This window comes from Chrysemys picta, chromosome 3 (assembly GCF_011386835.1).
Source record: "Chrysemys picta bellii isolate R12L10 chromosome 3, ASM1138683v2, whole genome shotgun sequence".
NCBI classification, from domain to species: Eukaryota; Metazoa; Chordata; order Testudines; family Emydidae; genus Chrysemys; species Chrysemys picta.
The window spans coordinates 187,439,138-187,452,749 of NC_088793.1; the positions used below are offsets into that span (position 1 = coordinate 187,439,138).

General features: G+C 41.8%; 1 long non-coding RNA gene across 2 annotated transcripts in view; it reads left to right on the top strand.

The window, feature by feature from the left end:
* LOC103307546 (uncharacterized) overlaps positions 1-13,612 on the top strand; it is a 544,737-nt gene that overhangs the window by 364,851 nt on the left and 166,274 nt on the right. For both annotated transcript variants that reach the window (XR_010599941.1, XR_002887874.3), the window contains exon 2: positions 3,517-3,565. This is a non-coding gene — a long non-coding RNA (uncharacterized LOC103307546). The remainder of the gene's footprint in view (positions 1-3,516; positions 3,566-13,612) is intronic.

Genomic DNA, 13,612 nt, shown 5'->3' on the forward strand with positions numbered 1-13,612 from the left:
TCACATGAATGCAATACCTAAAGGTCATATTTAGCCTTTAAGTACATGCTGGAGCAGCCACAGTGTCACCCAGTGAAAGTGCAACTGGCATTGTCCTCTGTGCTAGAGCAGCTCTGCTGGCTGGTTCAGGAGGGTGGGACAATGCCCTTCCCACCCATGTTACCCACAATGCTAGCTGGGAGCAGTGCTTCTGTTCCTGATAGGGATTGTGGATGTTCCCTGTGCCAGGTGCAATGGCAGTGAGGCAGATCTCCTCATTTCTTACACCCTTTATGCACCTGAACCTAGCCAGACATGATCTGACCCTGAAACTATGGGGTTAGCCAGAAAGTGCCTATAGAAAACCATGACGTCTTCTTACTCAAACTGTCTGCTTTACATATAGTGAGTTAATTGCATCCAATTTACACCTATGCTACCCTGTATTCCTAGATGTATACATCCCAATTGTTAATGCTGTCAAAGAACCTGCATGTAAATTGTAGTGAGCTGTTTTGCAAGTAAATGAAGTCAGATTTTTGGCTAAAGCAAAACCTATGAACAGAATTTTGTTCTAGGGATAGTAAGTGGGATAATAGTCCTGTTCAGATGCTATTTGTTTCCAAGGGTTCCTTTCGTTCAGATGATACTTGGACCATCAAATGTGAACTTTTGTCTGAGTCTCCTCATGCATCTACCAAAAGATCCTCCTGTGACCCAAGACCCTCCTCTCTGCAAAATTTCTCTTTGGCAGCAAGCCTGGGCTGCAGTTTTCCACTCATTTGCCTCTATGGGGAAAGAAGGAACTAGTGGGCATTCACTCCCTTCTTTCCTCTTCCCCCAGTGTTTGAGGGCAGCCAGCTGTCTTGCTCTTTCTTCTCTCTCTGGAAAGCTAGCTAGTAGACTGGCTGTACTCAAAACAATTGTCTCATTATGGGGGCAGGGAAGGTGCTTCCAGTCTTCCTAGTCCTGCTATATCTGGAATAGTCCTTGAGCAAATGGGCAGGATTTCTGGTCTGTGGGAGGGAGACACTGCTAAAATTGTCACTCTCTTTTAAGTGTCTTGCTTTCCAATAAAATAAATTGCTTGCAGAGAGGTATGTGTTCTGAGGTTTTTACCTGTTTAAGGTTCTTTAAACTGGTTTCAGTATGTGGTCAACATATTTATTAGTCATACACATTTGAAAGAACAGTATGTTTTCTTGCTCTACAAAACTAAGCCCAACACCAGTACAATGGTTACATGATTAAATTGTGATCCTCCTCCAAATGGGGCTGCACTAATGCAAGCCATTGGTTCTACAGCAAACAATGCCATGGGACCACATACTGTTGGTTCTGTTGCGACCAGTGCCCAGGCTCATGATAAATTAAATCTTCACCAGCCAATAATGGTGCCATAAATGTGTCACTGCAGCATCAACTATTTTAAAACTTTGCAATCTTTTCACATAATCATGGCTACCAATCACCATTTTGTCTATGTGTTGTGTGAGACACAACTTGGACGGAATAAGCCTGAACACTGTTCAAAATACATAAATATATAAAACAACAAAACCCCAGTCCTGATAGGTTATTATACTGTTCAATGGTAAAAACCAACCCTATTTCATCACATAGATGAAATCTGGGCCAATTATCATTTTCTCGTAAATAGATTTTAAAGTATTTTTGTTTTCTTTGTTACCACCTAGTTCGGGGCGGGCAAACTTTTTGGCCTGAGGGCGGCATCGGGTTTTGGAAATTGTATGGAGGGCCGGTTAGGGGAGGAGGTCGTGGCCTGGCCCCCACCTCATATCTGCCCCCCCCCCCGGACTCCTGCCCCATCCAACCCCCCTGTTCCCTGACGGCCTCCCCCAGAACCCCTACCCCATCCAACCACCCCTTCTCCCTGTCCCCTGACTGTCCCCAGAACCCCTGCCCCTGACTGCCCCCTGCCGCCCCATCCAACCACCCCCCTCCTTCCTGACTGCCCACTTGGGACCCCATCCAACCACTACCCCCATTCAACCCCCTATTCCCCCCCCGATCCCTATCCACACCCCCGCCCCCTGACCACCACCCTGAACTCCCCTGCCCTCTATCCAACCTCCCCTGCTCCTGCCCCCTTACCGCGCTGCCTGGAGCACCGGTGGCTGGTGGCACTACAGCTGCTGCTGCCCAGCTGGATCCGGGCCATGCTGCTGCCGCCAACACACAGCAGCTGTGTTGCCCCAGGAGCTCACAGCCCCGCCACCCAGAGCATTGCGCCGGCAGCAGAGAGAGCGAGCTGAGGCTGCAGAGGAGGGGGAACAGCAAGGGAGGGGCTGGGTGCAAACTTCCTGGGCCAGGAGCTCAGGGGCTGGGCTGGACGGGTCTAGTTCATAAAGCAGAGCTTTCAAGCTTCTAATAACAGGATAACTATTGACAATTTCATTAGAACCATAATTCAACTGCTTGTATGTCTTCCAAAGAGAATAATCATTGTCCATAGCCACCATCAGTCCACCTACTGTATAATTGTGTTTACAGCTTCCAGACTTGTCCCTTTTGAATTCTGAAGCACCAAACCAGCTTGTTTTAGTGAATTGGAAAAATATTTATTCTGGTCTTAAACCAGCCCAGTGAGTTAAAATATACTGAAAGAATTTTGAAAAAGCAGTCAGCCAGTCTAATGACTACCTGCCAAAACACTTATGTACAAGTGTAATTAATCATTACTACAGTTTGAATCTAGTGGTGGGCTAGGACCACAATGTTCAGCATAGAAGGTGAATACCAGCAGATAATGCAACTTGAATAGGAGTCATAAATATGTAGGTCACACCTTTGTTAGATATCGGCATCTATTTAGATTGTAAGTTGTTTGGGGCAGGGAATATCTCATAAAATATATATATACAGCATCTACTACAATGTGGCCTTGATCTCAGTTGCAGCCTCTAGGCTCTGCAGTAATCGAAATAATAAAAATCAAAATAACTTACCTTAACTATGACCACTTATCACAGCATTCTTTGATGTAGGATAAGGAGAAACAAACCACAGAAACACAAGTATTAGAGATAAAAAGCAAGTAAGGGGAAGAAAAATAAGGTAATTATTTACTGTACTGTCAACTTTTTTACATTCTCCATATGGATGAGTCTCTCAACCCAATTTCTTTCATAGATACTGTAGTGTCTTCTGTAGAGGATTCCTGGGAAAATCATAGTAATGTAATCCATTAAAAGGTCTTCTATATTTTTTTTTAAAAGTGTTTCTACTAATGCTTGGACATGTAACCCAGTTGACATCATGGCTTTTGCAAGGTTATTAATCTTTTGAAAAGAGCTACTTAGATATAGGAAGAAGTTAGAGAACAATAAATAAAACGAGCAGAGAAGAAGAAGAGAAACCCAAGTGTGAAATCCTGGCCTCACTGAAGGGAATAATAGTACTTTGAAGTGAGACTAGATAATCATAATGGCCCCTTCTGGCCTCAAAATCTATGAATTTGATGTTCTGAGACAACATCTCTGAAAGTCTGAATGTGCTGTTTCTGTTTGTTGGCAGGAAGATACTAAACTCAAGCATTTGGAATAGAATAGAAGAAAATTGACAGGTAAGGAATATTTCTATTTACCACTGGTGTAAGTGATATCAGAAACAGATCCAGTGCTGTATCAACTGTCTTAGATGTTCGCTACTGAAATCAACTTGCTGTTTAGTTGATGGGCTTGCAAAGGTATAAAATGGGGGTTTGGAGTGAGGCTGGGAGAAGAGGAAGATTCCTTTCAAATCATGTGAAATTAATGAAACATACATTGCATACCTCCACCATGTCTCCAGTTGCTGATCCTCAAGGAAGACTTTCTGGGTTACCCTTTTTTAAAAAGTGCTTGTATTCCATCAGTAAAAACAGCAATTAAGCATTTAATTTTGAATGAAAGGTGTACTAGTATGTTTTCAACAGGTGGTGCTTCCTTCTAAAAGAAACCATTGCTTGCCTCAGTGAGTAAACAGAAACACCTGGATAGGCCTGAGGGCATGGTTGTCTATTTCAGCATGCAATTGCAATTTTCAGCCTTTCCAAACTGTGATTAGTTATTTAATTGCACATCCAAACTTAGTTGATGCATTTGCACATGTAATTAATTATGATTTATTTAAAAATCACTCTAAAGCTTTGTTTGTCAATTTCCAACAAATCAAATTATGAAGTGCTAAATTTGATTTTTAAATTTTCTTGAATTGTTTTGAACTAATCTTAAGTGACTACCCAAGGGTAAACCAAATTATTTGACTCATAATGGTAGGTTCTTAATTGAAAACTGAACAAAATCATACTGAAAATTTCAGGGCTGTTTTATAGTGATCAAGTTATGTAGGACATATGCAATTTTTAGATTACTTATATGAACTGTAAAAGCTATTTACTTTACCATACTGTCCATATAAGTACATAGTGTTCATATATACTATAAGTACATAGTATTCATTTATACAGCTGAATATTCTAAACCATAGCTCATTAAAAGAATGAAAATATTGGTAAAGGGATATATAGAGGGTTTTTTAACTTTTTAGAGGAAGAAGAATATCCAAGATGCAGAATACTTTGGTTAAGATATTGTATTTAGTATTGGTGAAGCATTAAAAGGTAATTTAAAGTTAAAGGATGTGCATGTGCACTGAGTACTCTGATGTGAAAGCCTCAAAATGCCCATGACTTTAATTCTGAGGTTATTTAAAGGCCTATCCGACTTACTGTAGGCATGTTGAATGATTTCTGGCTATATATTTGCACAGACCTCTTAAGTTGCAAAGCTGTGCTACAAATAGCAGAAAAACTCCTTGAGGAACTGAAATAAATGTGGATAATTCTTTCAGCTGTTAATCCTGTGTAACAAGTATTACTGCATTCTACTATGATTAACTCTCATAAAGGTAGCCCTCATCTTTGGTAGGTGTTGGGTAAGTCACTCAATTGAGCTATTCAGATGAGATCAGGTAATGGGATATAATGGTCCTTTAAGACTGAGGAGGGAAGGCTCCGGGACTCCCATTCTAAGAGTGATATCTGAAAATTACCATAGAGAGAGGTCTGAGCATGTAGTTGGTGGTTGCAGGCTGCTAATTCTGTGTTGGGCTCAGGCCCAGAGCCTTGAAATTTAGGTGACTCAATGCTCCCCACGCTTTCATGCACAAAGAATCCTGGGACATGTAGTCCCAGGGAAAATGGGATTTCTCAACCTCTACAAAAAGGCATCTTGGGAAGAGTGATGAGGAAACTAGAAAAAGCTAGTTAGTCTTTCCCAGAGTCAGGGAAAACTCTATCTGCTCACGTAGTCTTTAACCACCAGATCTGTTGAGAGGGTATGGCAACCTAGCAGGAACCTCTGAGTGGAGGAAACTATAGCAAGAGCTGTTTGTTTAATTTTGAACAGAATTACCATACATCACAATATGTTTGAATTTTGCCATCAGAACTTTGAGGAGAACCTGGGTTGTTGTGAGAAAGAAACTCTGATGGGGAGAACTCAATTGCTGTGGCCTTCAGCCAAATTCAGCTTGCTACAGATGGAAATGTAGAACGGTTACGAAGGGAAGTGCTTATGCAATGTAATTCTTGAAAATACTCATAGAATCATAGAATATCAGGGTTGGAAGGGACCTCAGGAGGTCATCTAGTCCAACCCCCTGCTCAAAGCCGGGCCAATTCCCAACTAAATCATCCCAGCCAGGGCTTTGTCAAGCCGGGCCTTAAAAACCTCCAAGGAAGGAGACTCCACCACCTCCCTAGGTAACGCATTCCAGTGCTTCACCACCCTCCTAGTGAAATATTGTTTCCTAATATCCAACCTAGACCTCCCCCACTGCAACTTGAGACCATTGCTCCTTGTTCTGTCATCTGCCACCACTGAGAACAGCCGAGCTCCATCCTCTTTGGAACCCCCCCTCAGGTAGTTGAAAGCAGCTATCAAATCCCCACTCATATTTCTCTTCTGGAGACTAAACAATCCCAGTTCCCTCAGCCTCTCCTCATAAGTCATGTGCTCCAGACCCCTAATCATTTTTGTTGCCCTCCGCTGGACTCTTTCCAATTTTTCCACATCCTTCTTGTAGTGTGGGGCCCAAAACTGGACACAGTACTCCAGATGAGGCCTCACCAATGTTGAATAAAGGCGAACGATCACGTTCCTCGATCTGCTGGCAATGCCCCTACTTATACAGCCCAAAATGTCATTAGCCTTCTTGGCAACAAGAGCACACTGTTGACTCATATCCAGCTTCCCATCCACTGTGACCCCTAGGTCCTTTTCTGCAGAACTGCTACCTAGCCATTCGGTCCCTAATCTGTAGCAGTGCATGGGATACTTCCGTCCTAAGTGCAGGACTCTGCACTTGTCCTTGTTGAACCTCATCAGGCTTTTTTTTTGGCCCAATCCTCTAATTTGTCTAGGTCCCTCTGTATCTGATCCCTACCCTCTAGTGTATCTACCACGCCTCCCAGTTTAGTGTCATCTGCAAACTTGCTGAGAGTGCAGTCCACACCATCCTCCAGATCATTAATAAAAATATTAAACAAAACCGGCCCTAGGACCGAACCTAGGGGCACTCCGCTTGAAACCGGCTGCCAACTAGACATGGAGCCATTGATCACTACCCATTGAGCCCAATGATCTAGCCAGCTTTCTATCCACCTTACAGTCCATTCATCCAGCCCATACTTCTTTAACTTGGCGGCAAGAATACTGCAGGAGACGGTATCAAAAGCTTTCCTAAAGTCAAGGAATAACACATCCACTGCTTTCCCCTCATCCACAGAGCCAGTTATCTCATCATAGAAGGCAATTAGGTTAGTCAGGCACGACTTCCCCTTGGTGAATCCATGCTGACTGTTCCTGATCACTTTTCTCTCCTCTAAGTGTTTCATAATTGATTCCTTGAGGACCTGCTCCATGATTTTTCCAGGGACTGAGGTGAGGCTGACTGGTCTGTAGTTCCCCAGATCCTCCTTCTTCCCTTTTTTAAAGATGGGCACTACATTAGCCTTTTTCCAGTCATCCGGGACCTCCCCCGATCGCCATGAGTTTTAAAAAATAATGGCTAATGGCTCTGCAGTCTCATCCGCCAATTTCTTTAGCACCCTCGGATGCAGCGCATCCGGCCCCATGGACTTGTGCACGTCCAGTTTTTCTAAATAGTCCCGAACCACTTCTTTCTCCACAGAGGGCTGGTCACCTTCTCCCCATACTGTGCTGCCCAGTGCAGCAGTCTGGGAGCTGACCTTGTGCGTGAAGACAGAGGCAAAAAAATCATTGAGTACATTAGCTTTTTCCACATCCTCTGTCACTAGGTTGCCTCCCTCATTCAGTAAGGAGCCCACACTTTCCTTGACTTTCTTCTTGTTGCTAACATACCTGAAGAAACCCTTCTTGTTACTCTTAACATCTCTTGCTAGCTGCAACTCCACGTGTGATTTGGCCTTCCTGATTTCACTCCTGCATGCCTGAGCAATATTTTTATACTCCTCCCTGGTCATTTGTCCAATCTTCCACTTCTTGTAAGCTTCTTTTTTGCGTTTAAGATCAGCAAGGATTTCACTGTTTAGCCAAGCTGGTCGCCTGCCATATTTACTATTCTTTCTACACATCGGGATGGTTTGTTCCTGCAACCGCAATAAGGATTCTTTAAAGGCTGAGAAGTATGAAGCATTTACTCTTATAAAACTCATTATCCTATCCCTACTTTTGAGTCTTCTGTTTGAGTTGAGGTTTTAGCAAGCTATTTTTCTCCATGGGTTGAATCTGGATTTTTCTGTTAACTTAATGGGTGCCCCATTCAGATATGATTAGCTTAGGGTAAGGTGAACATTTAACTTGCTTCATATCACTTTTTGTATATAGCTTCACAGAATTCTGAAATGCCCCTGTGACATTACGCCCCATATTTTTCATAGAAATATTGTTATGACAGGAATATGGCATAACTAAGATACGTTTTATGCAAGATAGGTTATGTGAAATATTATTGGAAAGGTTACAGTTTATTGAGTGTGATTATCCTATGTGTATGCATGTATCTTTTCTGTATCTGAAGTTAGGAATATGGACTATGTATCAATCACAAAGGTGCTTGCACCTGGGGAATGCCCACCAGTCAGTAGGCGATCAGTTTAGATGGGCCATTAGAAAGGACAATAGGACTTTGAAGATACTAATCTCCTTCCTTCCTGAGAAGTTTCCTGGGATGCTGCTTTGACACTGCAGGTCGTATGATCATGTTACCTGGTACAGGATACCATCCTGAAATGCTGGTATTTTTCCACAGGAAGGGGTGGGGTCAAGCTAGGAAACAAAGGATTCCCACCATATGTAAATCCTATTTAAGGCTGGGGAGTGAGTTAATCTTGGTTCTTCTCCACTGCCAGCCCGCCCAAGAAGGAAGACTGCTGAAAACACCTGAAGAAACAAAGGAACTAAGGGGGTGGGGGCAGGGGCTGAGCCCGGGCTGGAATGGTGTCTGGCCTGTGAAGGGTATACCTGGAGGTTTAAGTTGCAAGCAAGAGCTGTCTGTCCACAAAAATTCTGCAACAGGCTTAAAATAACATTTAGGGTGAGAAAATATTATTTGTAGTCAGTAATCTTTAGTATATTAAGCTTAGTTTGTGTGTGTTATTTCATTTGCTCAGTACTCTTCTGTTTGCTATCCCTTATAAATCATGTAAAATTTATCTTTTGTAGTTAATATGCTTGTTTTTTGTTTATTCTAAAACCCAGTTTGTGCAATTCATAACTGGGGGGGAGGGGGGGTCAAAAAGCTGTGCATATTTTCCTCCACATGGAGGGAGGGAGTGAATTTCATGAGCTTATGGTGTATAGATCTCTATGCAGCGCAAGACAATATAATTACACTCCAGAGCAAAAAAAAAAAAAAACCTGCGGCACGGCCGGAGCCAGGGTGCAGGGGGCTCCCTGCGCTGCAGATGTGCCCCGGCTAGTGGGGGGAAGGGGAGGCAGTGGAGGGGAGAGAGAGAAGTGGGGCGGCCAGGGCTTCAGCGGGGCACTGCCACGCGGCCCCGCCACCTGCTGGGAGGGCTCTGCGCTGCTCCGGTCGGCTGGGAGGGAAGGAAGCGGGCTGCCCTGCCGGGCTTGCTGCTGGGCGTTCCCGTCCTCTGCGCCGCCGCCCCCTACAGGGCAGCTGGAGCGGAACACCACCAAAAAAAAAACGGCCGTGCTGCCCTAGGATTGGGCGGAATGCCGCCTCCTACAAGCTGCCACCCCAAGCACTAGCTTGCTCGGCTGGTGCCTGGAGCCGGCCCTGGTGCCGGGCAATCCCCAAGCTGAGTCCTCCCCCCTCAGAGCTGATTGCAGACTCTGTGTGAGTCTACACCTGGATGTGTCCCTACCTGTGGGTTCTGTGAGAGAGAATGTGTGCAGCAGGACAGGGGGAGGGAGCCCAGGCTGGTGGAACAGGCTGGCTCAGTGGGACCCCAATACATCAGGTGGCATCCTGGAATGGGGGTGCAACCCGTTACAGTCCCCTTCACAGAGGAACATGAAGTAAAGAACATAGTAACAGGAATCTGTTACCCCAATGAATTTTTGTAAGTTTCTTGGTAACCACGTTAACTGGGAACATAAATAATCTCTGCAGTATTCTGATCCCAATCCTGTGCAGATGAGTGATCAGCAGTATTCTTGTTTTCATGTTAAGCAGGGACTTTTGTCTCAGACTAGATGCTCCTCTTACTTTAGAATATACTACAGAGCAAGGGACAACTAGGGAGGAAATCAGACAATACTCCAAAGACTTAAAATGGACATGGCTTTAACTGCTCCTCCTTCTCACAATTAGCTGTAGCCCTTATTTGAAGGTTGATTTAAAGTTTCATGTTCCTCCACATCCACTCACTAAGATTTGTCACTTAAGTTCACAACCTGTACAGCCTCCTTTGTGCCTGTGAATCTTTTGTTTAACACTGCAAGACTTTAAAGCCAATCCTTGTTTCCTGGCATGCAGGAAAAAAACACCATAAATTCATTCTTACAATTGAATCTCCTCCCAATTAAATGCTCCAATCTCCAACAAACTCAAGCTGCATAACCCTATTGCTTTTTTTAAAAAAAACTTACCATTTCTGTTTCCCTCGAGAGAAAATGTCATCTTAAATTTAATTATAAATGTGAAACAAACTATATCATTGAAGGGGAGCCATACATTGAAAACAAATGATGCTCTTAAAATATGAAAGACATGGCTTGTATTGTAGCTGAGAATGCCTCAATTATATCTATGCTTTTCATGTTAAGAGTAAAGTAAACCAGTGACTATTTTAGTAATAAAAACAATAGAAATCTAATTACCAAATAGAAACAATATATAGTACCAATAATTGCAGCAACTGGTATAAATTTACTGTGTTTCTGAACTAAAAAAACATGCCCCCCTTTTTTAATGGCAAACATTGATCTCTATAGTAGTCACAATAAATACAGAAGAATAAAACACAATTTCTTAACAAGCAATATACCTTTTAACAAAATTGTCACTTAAAAAAAGTATGTTTCTGAGATGAACTACCATAGAATCACCAATCCTCATTATAATTAAAAATGTGAGAAAGCAATTTAAAATCTTTCTCCAGGCTGCCTTCACTAAACAAGAGCCTCCCAATATTTATTCTGATCCAAGAATACATCAAACAAAAAAAAATCATCTACAGTCAGGAAAATCAGGTCTGTACACGTTCTAGAGTGACTTGAATAGCGTTAATATTGGTCCTATTCTGATGCAGCTGTGGTATGCAAGGGCATCACTAGATAGACTCATAAGGCAAAGGAATAGAAGGCTTGATACAGCCAACCCATTTTAAGTGCATGGAGTAGTTCCCCAATATAAGACATACTGAAACTGTTACCATGGGACAAATTTTAAAGTATTTTTACCTTTATAGAGAGAAAAATTGGACCTATAACATTTGTTCTTGTTTAAATTGCTGGAACAAAGTTGAATGAATCTGTCCACATCTGGTTGCTGTCAAAAACCAAGAAACTGAAATACACATGAAAACTAAAGCAATATTAATAAAGCACAGGACTTCCCATGAACCGCCAAAATAGGTTTGAGTTTGATTCAACTTTTGGATGAAGGGTTTGGGCTAGTTCTTATTTTATTAAGACTGATTTATACATCTCTAGTGTTAACTGTTTGGAAGCTATGGCTTGCAGCTCTTCATTTTATTCAAAGGGCTAGCGAACAATTGTACTAGGAGGTGGGCGGCTGGTTTTGCTTTTTATTTATTTTTTTAAAGGCAGAGGAATTTCAGCTAAAATTAGAAATAACCACCTGTTCCTTAATGACTTTCCCCCCCTACTTAAGTTAGGATTCTTATATCCACAAGAATGTTTGTAGATAGTTATTTGGCTCAAAAGCCATTGTGGTTACTAAATATATGGAATTTAAAAAAAATCAAGGTTGTGCTGAAATGAAGGTAGTTAAAATTCAAAAAGAGAGATTCCTTAATTAACTTAATAAAATTACTAATGGAAGCATTTTAACTGCTAAATTTAATTTACTTGTCAAGATATCAGGCTACAAAGAGGAGGGAAGAGAGGGAATTCTGCTTTCCATTATGATGTGCTCCATTATAGAATAAATTTGCTTAAAATGAAATATATCTCAAAAAGCCATCAATGACATCTTAATTTGTAACAGCCAGTTGAAAAGTAATTAGACTGTGAAGCAATCAGTTCTAGTAAATCAGTGTTTCCCTTTACATAAACATACATTTTTACTATTTATATACAGGATAGGCTTCCAGGTACTCAAGTAGCAAAGAGTTTGATTGTCTTTCTGCTGTTCATGTTTTGTGCTTTATATTACAAAATTGTCAAAACAAAACATATTGCAACAGGCTTAAGGATCTGGGGCTTGATCCTGCAAGGTGCTGAGCACTCTGTCCCCAATCCAGCAAAGTATTTAGTATGGGCTTAACTGTAAGCACACCAGCAATCCCATTGACGTGCATGGCTCTGCAGTGCTTGCTGTTTCCACAGGCAAAATATGAAACCCTACTTGTAAAATAAATAAATAGAGAATAAATAAATAAATAAAAAGGGGACGGGAATCAAATCTGGTTGGGGTGTGTGTGGTACACTGTGCACACTGTTGTATTGCATGTGGAAACTGCCCTACAGGGCAGTTCATAGAAATTCTTGATAATGTGATGGTCATTTAGGATTGGATTCTCGGAAGTCCTCAGCATTGGCTTAACTCTGCTTCCATTTGAAGTCAATAGTAAAATGTCTATTGACTGCAAGTGGAAGCAGAGTTAGGCCTATGCTGAATCCTGTTCAATCCTTTCCATAATTACTCCAGTCAGGACACTTTGATGTGAGATATTTGCTCCTTTAATGTATACCTCTTTCATTCTCCCACTTTTTTTTTCTTGACCCTTTACTTCATGTCCATGGTAATGCTGACTCTAACAAGCCTAAGCTTTCCAGAGAGACACCCAAATCCCAGTGAATTTCAGTGTGAGCTGGGAACCAAACTCCCTTAGACTCTCTTGGAAATCCCAGCCTTAGAGTACAGTACCAACAACAAGCCAATAACCATGACAGTCATGTTGCAATGATATCATTTATAAGGAATACAATGCTATATGGCTGTTAATCTTTCTCTATGGACGCCTTTTTCATGCTACCATCCCAAGCAGTTATTTTCATGTCTTCAGGCATGTCAGTTCCTCGCACACTGTAATTCTGCAATTTCCTTCTAATGAGTCTAATTGTTTAGAATTCTTAAAGAATTCTTTAAAGCAGTTTAAATGTTTTGTACTAACTTGAATAATTTGTAGTAATCAGCTTGAGAGAGAGGATTTAACTCACTTTCAAGTTGCATTATAAGTGTGCAGTGATATTCTTATCGAAAGCAATCCATTTTAGTCTATAAAATATATATATACTCTTTTGTTTCCACAGTAAAACTTGGACTCCTTCTTCTAAGACAAATCTTACAGCTATTTTTGACTGGAAAAGCAGTTGAGAATACTGCTCTGTCTCCATAGTTAAAATAAGCTAAATATGTGTTAACAGTGTAACAAGCAAAACAAACAAAAAAGCAAACCCCATTCTGGAATGTATTAGCAGGAGTGTTGTAAGCAAGATACGAGAAGTAATTCTTCTACTCTACTCTGTGCTGATTGGGCCTCAGCTGGACTATTGTGTCCAGTTCTGGGCACCACATTTCAGGAAAGATGTGGACAAATTGGAGAAAGTCCAGAGAAGAGCAACAGAAATGATTAAAGGGTGGACATAATAGTTTTCATGTACATAAAAGGTTGTTGCAAGGAGGAGGGAGGAAAATTGTTCTCCTTAATCTCTGAGGACAGGACAAGAAGCAATGGGCTTAAATTGCAGCAAGAGTGGTTTAGATTGGACATTAGGAAAAACTTCCTAACTGTCAGGGTGGTTAAGCACTGGAATAAATTGCCTAGGGAGGCTGTGAAATCTCCATCGTTGGAGATTTTTAAGAGCAGGTTAGGCAAACACCTGTCAGGGATGGTCTAGATACTACTTAGTCCTGCCATGAGTGCAGGAGACTGGACTAGATGTCCTCTCGAGTTCCCTTCCAGTCCTATGATTCTATGATTTCAAACAAA